A 21,766-nucleotide genomic window follows, 5' to 3' on the forward strand; every position below is an offset into this window, starting at 1 on the left:
ATGTTGGCACAATCACAGGCTACAGTAGCTATTATCCCTCTTTCCTGATACCTGACCCTGAACTGCTCACAAAGGAATGTGCAGCAAAATACTCTAGGTGACACTAGCATCCAAGCACAGCTGAGTAGAAAGCCTTGGGAAAAGATTACAGAGAAAGAAGATACTTTTGTTAGTGCCACTAAGCTGGCTGCTACCATCCAGGCAGGGACATTTTAGCTCCAGGAGGACTTAGCCCACAGTATTGAGGAGAGGAAAGTTAGCATTAGAAGCTTGCCTAGGCTGATAGAAGGCCAGACCTGGCACCCAGCCAGGCTACCCAGCAGGTCTGAAAGGTCCCAGTAGGGAGCGACTAGGCTTAGAAGCTTAGGGTCAGCTGGTCGGAAGTCAGTCTTTGTTTTGTTTCTTTTTAAAGGCAACCACATAAGCCTGGCCTGGCTCCAGGTCCTGCCTGCTCTATGAGCTGCTTCTCCAGGACAGGGCCTGGGGCGTGTTCTCTTATTCATTCAGCAATTCCTGGGCCTTTCTAGACTGGTTCAGCTACTGTGTCTTGGTGTCCTCTATCCAGTGCATTCACATTATCCTAGAAATCAGAGCTTGGAGCCTGAACTTCCCCAGCCACCTGAGAGCACTAATGGCCCTTCATGGAGCATCTGTCATTCATCCTGCTAAAAGCCCTGGCCTACCATATCCCACACAACGGCTCAACCACCTGGGATTCTTTAACAAAGTTCCCAGATCATATTTGGGGGCACAGACAATGAATGTGGTTCACACTAGTAAGAGAGCAGCTAGAAGGTAGGCAGTCAGTCTGTCTTCCCAATCTGAGGCTCTATACAGTGTCCTAAGCTACCCTATGAGGAATATGAATACCTACCCAAGATGGCTGTGACTAAACATCCAGGCATTTCCCACATATGTAATCTCATTTCATCTTCACACACAGAAAAGGCTATGATTTATATATTGTTCTGATTTGGTTGCAGAGCTAAGAAACTTGAGACCCAGGGCAGCAACTAGGAGGAGCTCAGCGGCTGACCGTCAGATCTGGAGTCAATTTAGTCTTTCAGAGGGTAAGACATCAAGAGGAAAGGGGGAACTCTGGTTTACAGCACAGCCTCAGTTAGCAGAAGAGGAGAAGATGGGGAACATATGGTTAAACATTCACTGAGTCCCATGGGCAAATCTGAAGCCCTGAAGCCAAGTTTACTTTGCTGTGGTCGAGTCCATTAAAGTTCTGTCACCTGAGAAAGAATTCTCATACGGCTGGTTGAGCATTACAGTAGCCAAGTGGTAGTTCCTGACAAAGGACAGTGACAGCATGGATGCTCAGAAGAAAGGGCACCATACCATATTCTCACCTGCCCAGAAAACATCATGGGAGGGCTTGCCACATGGGGCTTCAGGTGTCCTCGAAACCAAATGCTTTTCTCATAGAGAGCATTTTCATTGTACCTGCTATCTTACTTGCCAATAAAGCTAAAATGAACGAAACAGAACACAGAGACCAGTTAATGGAGTAGACAGACAGTAGACTGTCTGAAGAAGACAATCCCTTAAAAGTAATACACAGGGACAATGCCATACACAGTTTACCCATGTGGAGTAGACACATATCCTATGAATCTAGGCTCTCCAGTCTTTGGCATAACTGCATGAAATTATGTGCACAGGGACAACAAGACTCAAGCCTGAGATTCTCCCAGCATCGCTAAGAAACTCCGGAAAGGCACATCAGTTATAGGCTGGACTTTAAAAGCACACACAGAATCTAAAGAACAATGAGCATGAACTGAGTTTCAGCCATACATACAGCACATATCTCAAAGATTACTGTGGCAGGGGCGAGTGGAGGATCAAGTAAGACGGCAGGAGAGTACATAAAAACACAGAAAGCTAAACTTCTCTGTGGTGCTCTTATGCTCTTAGAAGCCAAAACAAGGGGCACAAGCCTGGTGACCTGCATTTAATCTATAGATTCCCCGTAAGAGTAGAAGGAAAAGACCTGATTCTACAAAGGTGTCCTCAGACACATACAGATGCACACACAAATAATTAACAATAACTAATTAAAATCACAAAAGAAAAATAAGTCAAAACAAAAGTTAGGTCGAATGACTGGGAGAGGGCATTCTGAAAGGGGTGATGCTCCATCCATCCAGGTGCTGCCTAACCCACACTGAACTTCTCATTGTGTCTACTTTTGAGGATGTGCTTTACTCTGCGAAAGAGGATTTACACTTTTTAAGACTTTCCTGGGAAAGTGTGCTGTGGAGCCATCAAAGAAATGGAAAACAGGCCCTCTGGCTTGGGAATGGGCAGTTTCCGGGGCTCCCTGCCTCAACACATCATCTTCTCACAGCCTGTTGCTGTCAGCTGGCCATGCCTGGAAGGCATCCAGGGGGAGGCTTCGTCAGGAAGCATGGTCTGGCTTGGTGACACAGAAACTGCCCCACAAGAAAATACAGCCTCGGGTCCTTTCTCTTGGCTGAGTCTCTTTCCTCTCTGTCTCCCAGACTGTCAGGCTCAAATGTGTCACTTCCTTTGTGACCCTCCCTCCTACATATTTGTACCAGCCACTGTTAAGACCCACAGGCTGTTCCAGTTTTCTACCCATCAGCAACAGGGGAAAGACCTTTGCATATCAACTCTCTTGAACACAGAAATGCTTTGCAAGCTGCAGGGCCAGTGCAAGGTATTAGTAACCAGAGAAAGAAGCACAGAGTACCCCTGACACCCATGTGTCCTCCAGTGTATGGCTGAGTGTTCTCTCCTCTCTTCCTCAAGGTCATCTTGACACTACATGTACGTATGCACACATTACCTGAGTTTCGTACTCTTCTGTCTTCTAGAACTGTCCAATATGCTGAGAATATCAGTATCAACCATGGGAATTGATGTCTAATTCTAATCCCTGAATAACGCAGCCTAAGGACCATATCACTGACTGCAGAGTCAGGAAAACAGTCCTAGGAGGTATGGCTGGCCCAGCCTTCTCCCCACATCCACCCCTTTCTCTCACTTGGAAAACTACAATTTGATAAACATGGCAGAGAAGCCATCTGTTTCTTCCCTCACTGAAGCACAGAAGCAACAGTCAAAGCTGTAACTATCCCACTGCAAACAGACCCCGTTTTTGCTTCCTTTCCTTTCTTCCCAAGGTGCTGAATTAACAGGGATCAGCTGCTCCGGAACCCCCAAGCTTTCCAGCACTGGCTCATCCTCACACCATGGAATGGACTATGAAGTGAGCTAGGTACACAATAAGCCAGAGTGTTTGTCCCTACATGGGGTCATGGCCTTGTGGCCTTTGGTACATCCTTTGAAAGTATCTCTTTGAGGCACTGGGAAGATATACTATTCCTGTCAAGATTCAGAACTGGGTTCAGTTCTCAGCACCTACAGGGTGGCTCACAGCACAGTTCTAGGGGATGTGACACCCCTCTTCTGAACTCTACCACGACCACCAGGTACACATGTGGTGCACATACAAACATGGAAGCAGAACGTTCATACCCATAGGATAAAATAAACAAATCCTTAAAAGGAAGGAAGGAAGGAGGAAGGAAGAAAGGGAGGGAGGGAGGGAGGGAGGGAGGGAGGGAGGGAGGGAGGAAGAGAGAGAGAAAGAAACAAAAAATCTTTTTTTCAATTAAAAGCAGAAAGTCTCCTCTGGGTTCATCTGTTGAGATCTACAGAATGGACTGAGAGAATGCTAAGCACAGAGTGTGCTCACAAGCTGAGAACACAACCATGAATGAGGCTTGGGAGATGAGAGGAGTTGGCTCAGGTTCACCTTGCTTTTCAGCTTGACCCATCGAGAGGCACCTGAGGGAGCAGCAGAGCTCAACTTAGAGTGCTGGTGAGAGTGCTCGCAGAAAGAATTAACCAAGGGGTTCGGATCTGCTTTGAATGTGGGCATTTCCATCCCCACAGGCTTAGGTCTGTGTGGAGGAAATGGGAAAGGCAGCCTCTAGCAGGCATTTGCTTTTTGCCTGCTGCTGAGTCCTCTGTAACAATGAGACTGAATGAATCTGTGATCACTACTCCTGGTTGTCAACTTGATTATATCTGGAATTAGCTAAAATTCAAATGACTGGGCACACCTGAGAGGAATATTTTTTTCCTTTTTTTCTCTCTCTAGTTTATTTGTTTGTTTGTTTGTTTGTTTGTTTGTTTGTTTTGAGACAGGGTTTCACTATATCTCACTGGATATCCTGGAACTTACTATACAGACCAGGCTAATCAAACTCAGAGATCCAAATATCTCTGCCTCCCAAGGGCCAGAATTAAAGGTGTGTGCTCACCACTCCAAACAACCTGAATGGTGTATTCTTAAACCCTTTGAACTGGGAAGACCCACCTCTGATTCAGATCTTTGAGGTGAGAAGAGACCCCTTTAATCCAGATCTTTAGCACTGAGAAGACTCACCTTTAGTCTGGACCATACCTTCTTCTGGCAGCCTATATAAAGGACCTGGAAGAAGCAAGTTTGTTCTGTCTTTGCTTGCTTGCTCTTGCTAGCAGTCTACTCCTTCACTGGTATTACAATCTACTCGTTCAGGATTGTGGTGTATAAGACCAGCTAAGACTTCCAGTCTGAACAACTAGTGGATTCTTGGACCTTCCATCGGTACACAGCCACTGTTAGACTAGTTGGACCACAGCCTGTAAGTCATTCTAATAAGTCATATACATGCATGTATTTGATTTGCTATACAGAGTAAGTATATCCATATATATATATATATATATATATATATATGCATGCATAGATACATATATACGCATATTCATTCCATAAGTTCTGTTTCTCTAGAGAACACTGACTAATACAAAAATCCTTCTTCCTTTAAGCTGTTTTTGTTTTTTGTTTTTCCTCAGATATTTGGTCATACAGATTATAAAACTGACTCACAAAAAGGGTTTGGTTCCCTTATTTACAGGACTGCTCAGAACAGAGTGGGCAAGCAGCCCCTGCAGCTCCTGGGTACGCTCCAAGTCTTACCCTAGGAAAACAGATCCAGGGTAGTTAACGACCTCCTACCACCAGTGGAGATGCTGGTGAAGAAGCTGAAACAAAGCTCAATGCTCACTTCTCTCTAAGCCACTAAGAATACTAATTATAAGAAACTGTTCCTCAGGACCTTGTAATGAGAATTTTAATTTTGTTAAAAACACAGAAATGCTATGTGAAAATGATTTTGTTTTAATCCCAGGTGTGAGATACGGAGCTACTCCAGATTGTCCACAGCAGCTTACTATGATTTATCTTGTGCTCTAGCAGGGGTGTGATTTTACCAGCTGATAATGGTTTACATTTGGAATTCTGGTGAAGTTTACATTTGGATTCTGCTTGGAGCTATCCTGACTACAAAAATCAAATTTTCCCCAAGAAACCCGATACCCCCTAATCGAGGAAGTACTTTAATGCTATCAGTGACCCCTTTCCCTTCAAACCTCTTTTTCTCCTACCTAGTGCTAAGGAGTTGGAAGGGATGAAGGTAGTGTAGGGAGGTAGGAAAGAGAACCCACTAAAGCAGCCAAAAGTCCAGCTATGCCCCTCTCCTTGAGGATGAGAAGGTCTCAGAGGGGCAGCCTCTGGGTCATAGGAAGTTAATGGAGAAAGTAACCAGCTTCCTGCAAGCTGGAAGGAGACCACAGGAATGTCAAGAAAGGGAAGGGTTGGTATGTAGCAAGGAGGATGAGGACTTTCCTTTATATCACCGGACACATCCAGTTGCCTCATCTGACTAACCTACTTAACATTCAGGCCACAGTGATCGTTATTCCCAAAGCTCATGTCCATAGAGCTTCATGGAGACTTGCACACCAACATCCCTAACACTGTGAAACTTCTTAACCCCTCCACCAGACAGGAACCAGCCCCATACCTCCACTACAGGTCATAAAAGCAGAATGAGTCACAGGAGTGATAAGATGGACTGGAATGAAGGCTCCAAGCCCTTAGACATTCCATTCTAGCTACCACTACACAGCACATCTCACATAATAATGTTCTTCTGGGCCTATTCATCCCCATAGTAACTTCTCATTCAACAAAGCCCTTTTCATCCACATGTAGCCACTCCCAATCTTTTCATAATCCCTTGTGACTACCCTCAAAGCTAATCTATCACTATCCCTCCCCAGTACCCCCAAAGCCTGACATCATCTGGTCCATTGGCTTAGCATGGACCACAGTATGTAGAAGTAGGATGCTCTAAAAACAAGAGGACTGAGATGCATTTTCTCTTCATCCTGAGCCCCACATTGCTTTGCACACCCCCAGACCTTTCTCCACCATGAAGCTGTGAGCAGCTAGGACCACAACACAGCCTCAGCTCCATATCATCTGATGCTATCTGTGTTCAGGAAACATCATGAGACCAGACAAGCTGGCACACACTTGAAGGGTAGCCTGAGCAATTATATACACTGTCGTGATATTTTTAAATTTTTTTGTTTGTTTTTTAATATTAAGGGGCTTGGATGAGATTAGCTCCATTGTAAGAGTGCTTGTCTAGCATGCAAAAATACCTTGCAGCCAATCCACCATCCTGCATAAAATAGGTCAAAGTGGTATGTGTATATCTGACATCCTGCCATTTTGGAGACAGGAGCAGGGAGATCAGAAGTTAACTGTCCTTCACAATTCCATGGTGAGCTATAGTGAGCTCAGGGCTAACCTGGGTTACATGAGACTACATTTGTGTGTGTTCGGGTGGGAGGATTGGTGAGATAAGTTTCTGGTAATCTGTTACAGCATTCCTAGCAAACAAATGCACTTAAAAAATGAATTTTAAGCTGCAGTCAGTGAAAAAGCTGTGTCTGTAGTTATCAATACAATGTCTCAGAACATGCTATGTAAAAAAACAAAAAAAACAGTTGCCATTTTGATGTTATGTAAATACTATAAATAATACTTGTATTTTATTAGTAAGTGAACTATAAAAAAATAAAAGAAATCTGACAACAGGGGTCATAAGTCAAGCTACTTCCTGTGAAGCATGATAACCCGAGTTCAAACCCTGGGATAAGAACCGGATCCTGGAAGTTGTGCTCTGGTTTCCTCACATGTTCTATGACCTTTGTGCCCACATGCAAATCTTCACACATGCAAATAAGCAAGTGCAAGCTCTGAAAACAAATAAATTGAAAGCAACAGAAGTAGAATGTTTTACAAACAAGAGGGCACAAAAGTATTTTCTCCTCATCCTGAGCCCCACATTGTTTTGCTCACCCCCAGACTTCTCTCCATCATGAAGCTGTGAGCAGCTAGGACCACAACACAGCGTCAGATCCATACCATCAGACGGGGTCTCAAAAAGATTGTATTGAAAAAAACAAATGACTTAAAGAAATGGTTTAGTGGTTATAAGAACTTGTTGCTTTTTCAGGATCTAGGTTTGGCTCCCAAAACCCACAGTGGCTCAATCATCCATGGTTCCAGTTCCAGGAAATCTGATGCCTTCGTTTGACTTCCAAAGGCACCAGGTATGCATATGGTACATGTACATGCATTTCACACACATAAAAGAAATAAATAAATGTACTATAATTTTATTTATTTATTTATTTATTTTTTTTTTAGGCAAGAGATATAAGTCAATCGTAGAGGGCCTGCCTCACATGCACAAGGTCCTAGATCCAGTCCGAACAATAAGGGGAAAAATATCACAGATGTAGAGTAGAAGAAGTAAATATTTGTGCAGACCTACCATGTGCTGAACCAGAGTAATGGAGGTTATTTTTTAGTGATGATATTGGCAGCTATTAGTTCCCACTGGGAACAGATTTCACGGATATACCTCTCTCCCATAGCCCAGGATCTGCACTGTCAAGAGCATGCTGCTGCCCACATCCTTGCTCGCTGGGCACACCAGAGAGGTTGTTCAGCATTTCTAAGTCCGACCTTCTTCCTCAGGAACTAACATTTACCCTTGTAGTCATCCCCACTCATCTACAGCTTCACTTTCCATGGTCTAAGTTACCCATGGCCAGCCATAATCTAAAAATAAAATAAAATTTTCCAGAAGTAAGCAACTTACCAACTTAAAGAACTTTTATGATAATGACTACTCTATTATAGGTTACCGTTGTTAATCTCTTGTTATAGTTCACTTACAAATTAAAATTTATCCAAATATGTCTGTAGGGGAAAAACAGTGTCTATGAGCTTGAGACCAGCTATGGTTTGAGACATCCAATGAGGATCTTGGGGCAGTACTGCCTGAAGATAAGGGGGAGAAGGGATGAACTATCACAGGGCTATTGGAAGACGGAAGTGAAACAATCCATGCAGTGTGCACAGCAGGTCCCCTCCTCACAGAGAACATTAACCCTTATTATCACCATCTACAAGTGGTCCATCAGCAAAACTAATACTAGTCATGATGGTTTCTCAGCAGGCAAGATGTACCTTTAGGAAAGATGTTTTCTGAGTGTCCTGCCTGCTCACCTTCCAAGTAGGTTAAGGATGAAAAAATGTTATTCCCCAAGTGACTTCAAGGGACAGTACTAGCACAAGGCCTGATCAACAGGTAAGTAGGCTCAAGGTAAACTGAGTGTGAGACCTGGGAATTGCTGTGTGTCTGGGTAGAGGAGCATGCCGGGGCTGAGGCTGCCCAGGATTTCTCAGAAGCTATGAGGAGAATGTACCAGAAGCTAGGGGCCGGCCTAGGTCCTGGGATACCACAGGCACCACAGGCTGAATGCCTGCTGCTTTGTGTCCTCACCTAACCCAGGCAGGACAGCTGCGCTGGCCAACACTAGCAAGTAGGAGGGAGGGGAAGGGCAGGAGCCAGTGGGAAAGCACCAGGTCACTTCCCCAGTCCCTCTGCTCTCCTGCCTCTGTATTCCCAGACAATCTGCAGCAGGGGGCAGGAAGGAATGAGGACAGAGACTGAGCCCCACTGAGACCACAAGTGAGACAACTGCACTAAATGCCTCCTTGTAACTCTGCCATCTCCCCTGGTGGCAGAAATGTCCCCTCTACAACCCAGATGAACTCACAGACATGGGGCTAGGATTCCTATGCAAAGTTCTCTCACTCCTCTCTGACAACAGACAGGGATAGTATCTTTCACACTTCTATAATGTTTGAAGCTGCTTATAAAAGGCATATATTTATTTATTTTTCTTATTCCTTTGTTTGTTTTGTTTGGGGTTTTTTGAGACAAGGTTTCTCTGTGTAGCCTTGGCTGTCCTAGACTCACTTTGTAGACCAGGGTGGCCTTGAAACTCACAGAGATCTGCCTGACTCTGCCTTCCTGAGTTCTGGGATTAAAGGTGTATGCCAACTCTTAGTATACTAAGTGCCACACACTTAGTATATGGCTAAGGGCATATACTTCTAATACAACCAAGAAAAAGAAAAAAAAAAAAAAAAAGCTGCAGATACTAGGAGTGATTTTATTTTTCTAAACACCTGGAGCGAAAAATGTACAGATGCTCTTCTTTAGGTGTAAGAACAAAAAAAAAAAAAAAATCACAAAGAGGAACAGCAAGATGACTCAGCATTTAAAGGTGCTTGCCATTCAGTCTAATGACCTGATTTTCATTTCTAGAACCCACATGGTAAAAGTCAAGAACTGACTCCCTTAATCTATCCTCTCACTTCCATATATGCACTGTGATATGCACACACACAGACACAAACTAAATAAATACTTGTAAAATGTAAAACTCCAAAATGTGTGTACCAATTAACTCTCTTCTTCAGATTCCTTACACATGGTGAAAAGCTGTCACATATGCCTAACAGGCCCTATCTGAAGTAAGCATGAGGTCCTAGGCACCAAGAGTCTAACAGTTTAGTCCCCAGCAAGACTTGTAGGGCTGTGGCGTACAGTGTACAAAAACAAAGGTACCATTCTTGGCACAGAACAAACCGAGTGTACTGTTGCACACCAGTAATCCCAACGCAGGAGAGGTAGAGGCAGGCAGATCAGGAAGTCAGGGCAATCCTTGACTACACTCCAAGGTAACCTGGGTTACATGAGGCCCAGTCACAAAAAAAAAAAAAAAAAAAAAAAAACAGACCTGCAAACAGATACCCACCCAGTCAGCTCCCTGGCATGTATATAAACACCCCAAACTGATGAGGCAACAAGAATGGGGTGAAGAAGGGAAAGTGTGTGTTTACCTTTAGAAACAGCCCCAGAACTGAAATAATCTCTCACAAGCCAGATTTCCTACCCTGAATAGCAAGGCTATTGTTGCAGCGCAGGGAACTTAGTCAATGCCCTCCTGAGCTCCCTGGGTACTTGTATGAATGTGGGATATATCCAGACAAGCACACATATACATAATTTTAAAAAAATATTTAAAAAATAAAAAGGACTAAGGTTCTAGCTTGGTGTGATAAAACACAGACCAACACCAACCCAGGAAAGAAAGGATTTATTTCACCCTACACCTCCCAATCACAGTGCAACACTGAGGGAAGTCAGGGCAGAAACTCAAGGCAGAGACAGCTTGAAGCAGGAACCGAGGCAGAAGCCACAGAAGAATGTTGGTTATTGGCTTGCTCAGCTTGTATTCTTATACCTTCTAGGGCCACCTGCCTAAGGATGGCACTGCCCGTAGTGGTCCCTCTCACATCAACCATTGATTAGGAACATGCCCCCACAGACTTGCCTATAGACCATTCTGATAGCCTATAGGCATCAGAATTCCCCAATTAAGAGTCCCTCTTCCCAAACACCTCTAGCTTGTGTCATGGTGACAAAAGAAAAACTACCCAGTACAGTTTAGATTTTCAGCTAGGTGGCATGACCATATATATTGGCATCATAGCATTTGGTCAGTGCTATGACCCAAACCACCTTGCACTTCACAGGCAAGGCTCCTTGGTCTAGAGCACTATGCTTCACCATCTACCCAAGACCCCTCAGAGAGTAAGTGGCAGATGGTTCCATTAATAGAAGAGGAAGCTTGTCTAGACATTCCAATTGCTCTCAGAACTCCAGCAGAGGGTATGGAACAAAATGATCTGTCCCACTGTGAACTTCACAGTCATTAGCAGTATTTGTGTAAAGAACATATGTAAAAGGGAGACAGATATCGCCATTTTCTTGTTCTATTTCCCACAAACGGGCAAAGTCTTATTCTGAGAGGGGTACTGTCAGAGTTTCTTGACAAACCATTCTATGATGGGCACCTTCCACCAGCAGAAGCATAACTCCCTCAATTCTGTTGGTTAAGAAGCCTACACCCTGGGAAGAGTGGGCTGTTTTCTCCTGGAGGCTCTATGCAGCAGTCTTCCTGCACTGAGTCCTCAGGCCTGGTCTGGTCACTCACTGGCTTATGGCGCCATCTCGCCCATCTCTACCTACCTTCCCTTATCACCTCGCTTTCTCCCTATATCCCTAAGACTGCCTCCCTCCACGTCCCCCCCCCCCCCTTTTACTTTGGCCCAACAGCAATCCCAAGCTGCAGAGTTTTCCATAACCCTATTCTGAGGCAGGCTAGAAAGGCAAAGAAAATCTTGGGGCTGTGACAATCTGCCAAGAAGTCCTTCAATCTGGAACCCAGCCGAAGCTTTTGTTAGCAGAGGACTAAGAGCTTCAGCACAATTTACAGCCTCTTGAGGCTTTTCTCCCTTCTCAGCTACTAACCTGCAATTTTCTAGGAATCTTACTAGGAATTCCAGGACAGAGCTCCTTGTGCAACCCTGGTGGCTCCTGGTTTTTCCTTATCAGATTATGATTTTACCCAAGGCATCTCTGGAGCCTCTTCTCTTATCAAAGAAGAGAGAAGGGTAAAGTTATGCCTTACTATATCCTCTGTTTCCCCTTGATAAGCATGCACCCTTTCTTGGGCATGTCTTACTTTTGTCTCAGCACCTTTCGCTCATTCGTTCTCTCTCTCTCTCTCACTCTCTCTCTCTCTCTCAAGTTTTTGTTTAGTTTTTTGTTTGTTTATTGTTGTTGTTTGAGACAGGGTTTCTGTGTATAGCTCTCTCTGGCTGTCCTGGAACTAGATCTATAAACCAGGCTGGCCTTGAACTCAGAGATCCACCTGTACCTGCAAATACAGGGATTAGAGGTTCACACCACCAAAGTCGTCCCCTCTTTTTCTCTTAACTCTAATGTTTAAGCTTAAATAAAATCTCGTTGATAGCATCAGTGATACTGGTAGACATTAAGTTAGTCCTGAAATTCTTTTCAATGTTGAATCCATAAACCTAAGTTTGGCCTGAGTCAAGATTTCTTAAAAACAAAACAAAATAAAACAAACAAACAAAAAAGCTAGGGGACCTCCTGGGCTAGTTAGAGCTGTGTTCCTCTCTTATAACCTCTCTTTCTCACCACTAACAATATGAGCTCACCTGAAGTAATTATGTTAGAAAGATTCCCCTGTCCAAATAACGGCACATTCTGAGCCTAGTTTGGTCACCAGTCTGGCCCTTTCAACCCAGAATAATCATCCATTGCGTTCTCACATAAAGTAAGATGTGTGGCCAACTGTATCCTTTTCTTATAAGGGACAACTGAGGGCTCCTCGGCTGAGTAAGGCAGGAGATGGCAGCTAGGTGATAGCCTGAAATACAGTTAGAGAGAGGAGGGGGGAAAAATATTGGAAAAGGGAGGGAAAGAAACTGGCTGTTCTGGGACTTGGGTACTCTGGATTAGTTTCTTATAAAATAAAGTAAGGGACTAGAGAGATGGCTCTGCAGTGAGGAGCTGATTCAGAGAACACAGGTTCAATTCCCAACACCCATATGGCAACTCACAACTGTCTGTAACCCCGCTCCAGAGATCTGATGCACTTGCACATGCAGGTAAAACACCAAAGAACATAACATAAAAACAAATACTTCCTTTAAACAGCAAAATAAAATGTGCAGGTGACACACATTCTCCAAGCGGAAGCTGAGGAGCTCTTAGCAATGGTAACAACCAGGTCCTTAAGTCCTTGGGGCGAAAGGAGAAGTGTAGAAGAGTTTGCTGGAAACAGTTGGTGTTATCTGACATCCTTTATCTCTTAGCTTTTGATATTAGGCAAATACTGCAAAGCTTGTAGCTAGGTAATAGAATTAATTAAAACTCAATGGCATTAGTATCATTATCATTTAATAACAAAGCGTAAGATTGGCAGCTTTGTGACTTACTAACGACTGCTTAAGCATTTCACTGCAGTAGGTAATAATACACAGTACACAACTTGCAATTTACTGGAGCGTAATTTCAGCCCTCGGCCCAGCCCTCTGCTCACGTACCACCTCTGCCATCAGCAGTGTCTTAGGCTGTATATTACTGACCTCACTTGGCAGGTGCAGCTCCTCCATCTCAAAGGGTGCATTAGCCACACAACAGAGTATATGGGTCCTCTCAGAAGCAAAAGGGATCCTGGGTTGGCTCCTCCAGTCTAGCCTGAGAATTTGTGCCTAGTCTTATTGTAACTTTTTATTCCGTGTTCATATCCCTAGAAGGCCTGTTCTTTTATGAAGGGAAATGGAGGAGGAGCGGATCTGGGTGAGAAGGGAGGTTGGGATGGTGATGGGGGACTGGAAAGAGTGGAGAGACTGGAAACTGTGTTAGGGTTGTAATATATGAGAAAAAAAACACATCTTTTAAATGAAAAACAAACAAAAAGGGATGGTATTTATAAAAGATACTTTGTTCGGAAGAAGGAAGAGGATGTGGAACCACTGAAATGGATGACTCACTGAAAACTGATATTCTTGTGCAAGGATTCAGTGACATTTGGGGGGGGGGGAGCAGCTGCATGCTTTCACATGGGGACCTAGAGATGCTGGTAGTGCTTATTTCTAAGTTTTCTTCTTTTTCTAGGAGTGAACTCTCAGGGTTTGCCATATTGGCTTTTCTAAGAACTTGCTCTGTGACCTCTGACCCTGGAGTAACCTCTGTCCCAGCACCATCATCTAGGGCTGCTTGGAATCAAATGGGTAAATATATGCAAAATGCTGGGATAGTAGCCTGCTTTGCAGAAATGCTATCCTATTCTATTCTGGACAGAATAATTGTTTATACTATAATTAGAAAATATTGTAAAGGTCAAGGAAAAAAATAATAAAGGTAGCCAAAGATAGAAGGGACTGGAAACATCAACATAAGGAGCCTTTAATGATGTCTTGTAATGGTTTAGAGTGGCCTTTCCATACCCAGCCAAGTCTAACTGTGTTATGAGGTGGTAAAGGGCAGCTGACCCAAACCCCTGGGACAGGCACAACAAAAGAGATGCCAGATAAAAGGTGACATCTCAGGTGATTTTAGCTTCAAGTCAGTTTTTCAGTCCATTTTTTCCTGGCCTAACCGTGTTCCTGTATCGAGATTGTCTCCCATCCACACAACACATGTGCATAAGAGATGAGATTACACAGCCTCAAGGATTGTTCTCAGCATAAACTCTAGTCAAAGAGGGCCTGGAAAGAAAGGCAGGGAGGAAGTGCTAGCTCAGCAGAATGAGCCCCTCGCAGCAAAGCATCCTCGCAGCTGAGAGAAGGCCCGCATTGCCACTCATTGTTATTCCAGCCAGGTGTCGGCAGGCAGGCAACCCCAGGATACAGCAGAGGAATGTGAGCTTCACACCAGATCGGAAGCAGTGCCCCCTCCCAATTGCCCAGCACCCCTTCCTGGTGTAGGAGGAAATGAGGGATGGGGGTGACTCCAAGCAGAGTTGCTGATGGGCCAGGCTTGCACATAAAAGATCTTGCCGGGCTGCTGCTCTGTCTGGGGGCCTTCCTCCTTCTACTTACTAAGCTAGGGTGCCCTCCCCCTTCTTCCTCCCCCTTCTTCCTCCCGAACAACCTGACCTTGACTAAGGCCAAATACAAGCCTGGGCAGCATCTGGCCATTCCTAGCATTCTGGGTGAGCAAGCCTGAGAGGACTGAGAAGTGCAAGCGAAGCTGCTGAGCCTTTCCCTAAGGTGAGCAGCAGTCCAGAGCCTGGTGTAGATGACAAGTGAGCTAAGCATTACAGAGGTATTTAATGTCATCCCAGTAGGGGAATCCAACCCTCAGGCACACACTATTTCGGAAAGCACCATGAAGGCGAGTGAATGAAGCCAACAGTGAGGAGCTTGAGTGACCCAGAGGCAGGCAAGGTGCTCTGCTTGTATCACAGCTCGGAAGAGCAGCAGAGCGTACCCCAGAAGGGCAGTAGTGCTGCAAGCTGAGCCCGCCCCAAGACACCAAATCAGTGCTCCTCTTTTAGATTTGCCCAACCACTACTGTCTCTATGATGTGGGGTTTTCCCCTTCTTTCAACTGAGTGCTCATCTCTAAGCTCCAGGGCTCCTACCAGAGATTGAATAAGAGGGGCTGGATGGGAACACAGAGTAAAGACTGGAAGCCACAGGACCTGCTGTGCAAATAGCAGGACAGTAAAGGCTGTCCTTGATGGGCAGGAAGCACAAAATCAATTCAGAAAGTACAAAGGTCTCTCTCAGTCAGGGCTGGGGACACCTAGACCCACAACCACCCCCATGCTGTCCTGATACCTCTCTTGCCCTTTAAGTCAGAGGCAAGAAAGAGAAATGATGAAGTGGCAGCCACATTCTCCACAAAGGAAGCTTAGGAAGACAAAGCTCAGACACACTTTCAGGAAGGAAAAGGAAAGTTTTGGACCGTGAGCCAGAGGTGCTCATCCATTGGCTCAGAAACACACCTGTCAGTCATTCTCAAGATGCTCAAAGAAATATCAAACTCACACAGAGCAAGGCTTCAAATGGCAAGGCTGGGAACGAAGGGGCTGACATTTGCAGCAATGTTACCTGAGGTCATCCAAGCCAGATGCCCAGGGGAGGGCTGGGTAGGCTATCACAGCAGAGGTCAGGTGCACACAGGGCTTTGTATCTTAACAATCCTCAGCACCTGCTTGTTCAGCTATCCTGCCAGGCCACCAACCTGGCCTCTAGACCTCAATGATCACACTCAAATAAGGGACCACCTGACATTGCCACACCTTAAGAGCGCTTTGGGCTACTGCTTCATCACCCACTCCCTGTGGGCTAATGCAAAAAGGTGAGCTTTAACTAGTATAGCTACCCAAGCCAGTTTAGCACAGTCCAAGGTAAGCGTCCCCAGCCTTGCAATAGGAGCCACACAGTGAGTGCTGTTTGCTGGAGGCTGTGGAGCAGTTTCTGCTTCTCTGCCTTTTCTAACATGGAGGCTGTTCACATCCCCTCATCTTCTAAGCAATCAAATGTGTCACATCACACTGCTCACCCATTTCTGCCTCTTTTGTCCAGTTTACTTTTCTATTAAAGACAGTCTGTGTAGCTCTTACTGGCTTTAAACTCTCTGTAGCCAAGGATGAGCTTGAATTCCTCATCCTCCTGTCTTCACATCCCAAGTGCTGGGATTATAGGCATGTACCACCATGCCTGGTCTATGTAGTGCTGATGACTGCTGGGTGTTATGAATGCTAGGCAGCCAAGAGAGGTGCATCCTCAAACTTCTCTTATGCATTCATTGTTTTGTTGTTGTTTTTTTTTTTAAGATTTATTTTATTTTTAATTATGTGTCTGTCTCTGTCTGAGGGTATATGTGCATGTGTGTAGGTGTCTGCAAAGCCACAAGAGGGCATCAGAGTCCCTGAAGCTGCCTTACAAGTATGCTGGGAACTCAATCCCAGGCCTCTGCAAGAACAGTTAAGTGCTCTTAATCACTGAGCAATTTCTCTAGCCTGACCCTTGCCAACTTCTAAGACTCCTGTCATTGTACTGAGTCCACTGAATAATCCAAAACAACCCAATATGCAAGGTAAGTGTAGCCACCCCTTTTGCCATGTGATGGACATAAACATTTGGGGGAAAAGCAAAATTCTGTCAATCACTCTATCTATTTCAGGCCCTGGGCTATTGTTTAGTATCAGAGTCAAGACTAGCACCTGTGACTCTCAATGTGAAAACAAGGCCCACCGTAATCCCAAAGTGGGATGGTTCCAACAACCTCTTCATTCACAGGAGCCTAACTTCTGCTGTCATGCAGTGACCTTATGCTAACTTCAAGATAAAGCCAGATACCCCAGATCTTAATGGATTGAAGGCTCCATGGTCCCATCTGGACCACAGGGCAGGGGGTGGGGCTGTCTAGTGTATGCTTGAAGCTTCTTAGTAGAGCCCCTCCCTGCACGCTGATACTCCACCACCTACACCTGGTATTCCCAGAGATAAGAGGACCTATATTTTCAAATCTCACTGCCCCGATGAGAATTTTCCAGTTTGGGAAATATCATGCCACAGAGTGGAAAGGGAGGGGCATAGTCAAAGTACATTATGCACTTGTTCAAAGTTCTTCTTAGGAGTCAGGTATGAAAGCACAGGCCTGCAATCCCAGATACTCAGAGGCCAAGGCACAAAGTTGCAAGTACAAAGCCCAGCCTGGTTGACTTTAGCAAGCCAAATAAGAAGAGAAGTAGGGGTTTTGGGGTAAGCTCAGCAGTAAAATGCTTGTCTAATGTGCATGAGACTCTAGGATCTGTCCCTAATACCGGGGAAACTTACTATATATAATGAATATACACCAATAGAGAGAGGAGAGAGGAAAGCAAGAAGACAGAAAAGGAGGAAGGTGGGGAGGAGGGGAACACTCATTAGGCATAGGTCTGTCCTGTAGACAAGCAGGAAAGGCAATTAACATCCACAGGATACTGGCAAGGGCTCAAAAGAATCATCCATCATTGAGTCTTGATCACGAACCTGAGTACAGATCTCACCAGTTCCATCTGGCAAGCAGGAAGAAGGCCAAGGCTCTCCAAGAAGTGGGTAGCCTGCCCAGACTCCTAGAGCAGGGTGCTGACAGCAGGCTCTCTTTCCTGCACCAAGCTTCCACTATCCCTGCCCCTCCTACATAGAACCAAGCACTTCCCAAGCATTCTAACCCTCCCTGAAGTTACCTGCCAGCGTACCACCCTTTCACCAGCCTGGAGCTTTTCTTTCCTGCACTCTCTCTATACCAGCAGGGCAGGGCCTGGAATTCTCAGTAGATCAGTTCCATGGTAGGCCTAGAGAAGCCACAGGTATGCAAGGAACAGGCATGGCCAGGGGGACACTGAAGCCAGCTGTCTCTACGTTCTCACCTGGAAGCCTGTCCTAACCTTCCCCTAGTTCTCTCTACACCCTCATTAACCCAAAATGGCCAGTGATTATAGACCACAGAGACCCTGCTGTCTGGGCAACCTTTACTCCATTCACCCGAGGCTCCAGGGAAAAGTCCTGAGCCCAGGTGCAAACAGGCTAGAGAGCTGGAGATTAAATATGGGCTGGGACACCTGTGCAAGTATGGGACTAGCTACTACCTTCAAGCTGCATGGCCTCGGGCATGTCACTTCCCATTTTGCCTGTCAGCTCCCAAACAGGCTCTGCACTAACAGGTGGGCTTAGCCAGGAAACAGCCAAAAAGAAGCCTCTAGCAGGGGCTGGACAATGGTGCAAACACCCACACACTCACCAGGGAAAGTATAATACTATGAGGTGCAATGAGGAAGTTTGCACCCACAGAAAGTACAGCCCAGGAGTCAGGATTTTGTATGTCTGAAGACAGTAAAAAAGAATAAAGCCATTTATTTGAGAATATGTAAAACTGACAGCTCCGGGGTGGATAGGCACAGGTTTGTCGAGGGTCAGGAAGGGTGGGGGCAGAAGGGGAAGGGGTTGATGGAAGGGCAGGTACTCACATTCACTTGCAAAGCACAGTCTTTCGCCCCACAATCAGATGCAGAATTGTAAAGACACATACCCCATAGAAATGGAAGCTTTGGTTCCTGGAACAGCAGGCCTAACAAAGAGGACAACCCCTCTCCCCCTCCCCCTTCCCCACTCCCAACAACAGTAAAAGTTAATCAGAGGAGGTCTTATAAACCAATGTGGAGGGGGAGCAATGAGGGGGCGGAACGCTAACATAACTGAAGGAACACACACAGGTGATAAACAGGAAAGTCTGCAGCCAAGGCATCTACTTTATAGCAAGTACGGTTAAGAGTCTCTAACTCAGTTTGTTAGTTTGCTGTTTCATGAAAATGCCTTTCAAATTAAGTTCTTCCAGAGGGAGTCTCTTCCTCACTTAGAATGCTCATGCTTAGAAAGTCACCGCACCACCCCCACGTCCACATAGCACCACACTCATAACAAGTAGTGGCTATGATGGAGACGGCTCCAAAAGAACCAGGCAGAAGGGATAAAACTTATCTATTACATATCCAGCTATTTAGGGTGAACAGCATCTCTGTCGAGAAAACAGCTACATATCATTAAAAAAGCCCTCTCTGTGTGTATGAGTGTCTCTCTGTCTGTCTCTGTGTGTCTGTGTGCATGAGTGTGTGTGTATGTGTGTGTGTGTGTGTTTGTGTGTGTGTTGTCCAGTACAAGGTGGAAGGAAGTCTGAGAGGACAAGGCTTGACCTTCCCCCACTCCCAAAGTCATCAGTCCCAGGAACTAGGCCATAGTGCTTGGCAGCACACAGTCCTAACACTCCTGAGGTCTACAGATAGCTCACTTAATGTTAGTTATATTAGTTAGCCAATCACTTTGCAACAAGCTTGCCCTTGCTGAATGTCACCCAAATGTACCCTCTAGTGTAACTGCTAAGCTAGAAATTCCAATAAAAACCCTGCCGGGGCTCTCCTCTCTGATCTACTGATCTACAGTGAAGAGACACTGGACTTTAAGCCTGAATAGACCTCTGAACTGTAAACCAGCCCCAATTAAATGTTTTCCTTTATAGGAGTTGCTGTGATCACAGTGTCTCTTCACAGCAATGTAAACCCTAACTAAGACATATGCAGAATGGCCAAAGGGATTTGAGTAGACAGGCTGCTAGGTCTCACCCCTTAGTCTGTGGCCATTAGATCAGACATGTCTGTTCAACCTCATTTCTATAATGCTATGCATACCACTTCAAACCAAAGGATGAAAGTGGTTTTCTCTAAATCTTTGTGTTCTTGGCTATTTGTTTCTGAAAGTTCCCCATAGCATATAAAAGTTTAATACAAAACAAACACATTTGTTTTGATTGTGAGTGTACCTCAGTGGTAGTGTTTGCCTAGTGTTGGGCTCAGTCCCAACACTAGAAAAAAAAAAAAAGTTATGCCTTGCTCCTGCTAATGCACCTTTTACTATGAACATGTCACTGTGATTCTTACAACAGGTGAGGAATAGCATTCTGTCTTTCTGTCCCTAGGGCTGGGTGGTTAGAAGAGCTCTTATATTCATGGGTGGCAAGATACAAGACTGAGTGGGTGGAAAAGTGGCTGGAAGGAAAGATGACAGGGTGGAGCAAACTATAGCAGGATTGTTGGAAGCAAAAATAAAACATGGAATAGAGAGGTACAGGTACACTGTGCACAAGCACAGAGAAAATAAGATTCAGAAAGAAAATTATAAGGAAGAGTCAGTCATCACTTCCCTAAACAACCCTAGATAGGTACATATCCGGTAGAACCAAGATAGAGTGGTAAATCCATCGTGAAATCCCATCATGCACCCTTAACTGTGGGCAGCAGCAGCAGATACATGTTTCTATATAATGGACTCCATAAGAAGTTCCCTGGCCCTTAGATGCGCACACAGGAAGAAAGAAATGCCATCTGTATAGGTGACCAAATGGCCAGGAGCAGAGAACTTCTTGCCATTAACCACTTCTGCAAGAAAACTCTGCCCCAATTTCCTGCCCAGTCTCTTGTGGTACTTGCCCAGCTTCAAGGTTCTGAGGAACTGTTTCCCTAAATGCACCAATCAGGAACTTCTTGCCCATCATTTGGTTGTCTGAAGATTTGTTTGTAGAGATGGTAGCCAAGGCTGGTCTCCAATTCACAATCCTTATGTCTCAAGTTTCCTGAGAGCTGGAATTACATTTGTATACAAGCTGGCTTTAGGCTGGCAGTGGAGCAGAATGCCTTGGTCCCATGATTTACCTCAACACCCACAATTGGCAACTGACCTCTGCCAGGAAGAGCCCTGCTTCTGGCAACACCACATCCGCAACCAAACCTCCTCCTCTCCTATACAGGCTCACCCAGGAGACAATTCCTGACAGTTCCAGGAAATGGCCTTGCCCAGATTCACACACTGCCTTCCCTGCATCCCCTGGAGCATCCCTGGTTCCTGTCACCACTGGCAGCTGTGAGCCAGTCCTAAGACTCAGGGTCAAAGTTGGCATTTACACGGTTTGATGTCACCCGTCTCTTGGCAGAACAGTATTATTCCTGAGGCTTACCACACCCAGATAATACAAGCTCAAGAAGGGCAAGATGGCACAGGTAAGGAGAGGAGAGAAAGCAGTCTCCTTCGGGACTTGTGACTCAGCTTGTCTACTTGTAGAGACAAAGAAGCAAAGATTTGCAAAAGCTTCTGGGTACCAGGCATTTCGACCATGAGAACTTCACTCTCCTATCTTTGACCTAGATGATATCACCCTTATTTGACAGACAAGGAAGTTTATTTTATAACAGGTTAACTGAATGGTAAACCCAAGATTGACCCCCAGATGACAGTAAGTACAGATCTCATTTTTGCACTTATACTTCCATTCAGCATTCCTGTTCCTTCTTGCGAGGGTGCAAATCTCTGTGGGAACTGTACAGCTTTTTAGGTACAACTGCCTGTAATGTTTCTGATTACTCATGGGAAATGGTAAAACTAGCAAGGAGACAAGCAAATTCAAAAGCATGCCAGAGTTCACATTCCACCTCTATTACCTTGTGAACATGAACAAGCTGTTTCACCTTCATGCCCTTCCCTAATTCAGAGTCAGAGCTGAAACAGACAACTCAACTAAAAGCTGCTTTTGCTAAAAAAAAAA

At 45.1% G+C, this 21,766-nt stretch overlaps 1 long non-coding RNA gene across 3 annotated transcripts in view; it reads right to left on the minus strand.

Moving 5' to 3' along the window:
- Window positions 1-21,766, minus strand: part of LOC129690876 (uncharacterized) — a 196,163-nt gene that overhangs the window by 134,766 nt on the left and 39,631 nt on the right. The window lies entirely within an intron of this gene.

The sequence above is a fragment of the Psammomys obesus genome, unplaced genomic scaffold, assembly GCF_907164565.1.
Source record: "Psammomys obesus unplaced genomic scaffold, mPsaObe1.curated_primary_1811, whole genome shotgun sequence".
In the NCBI taxonomy this organism is placed as follows: domain Eukaryota; kingdom Metazoa; phylum Chordata; class Mammalia; order Rodentia; family Muridae; genus Psammomys; species Psammomys obesus.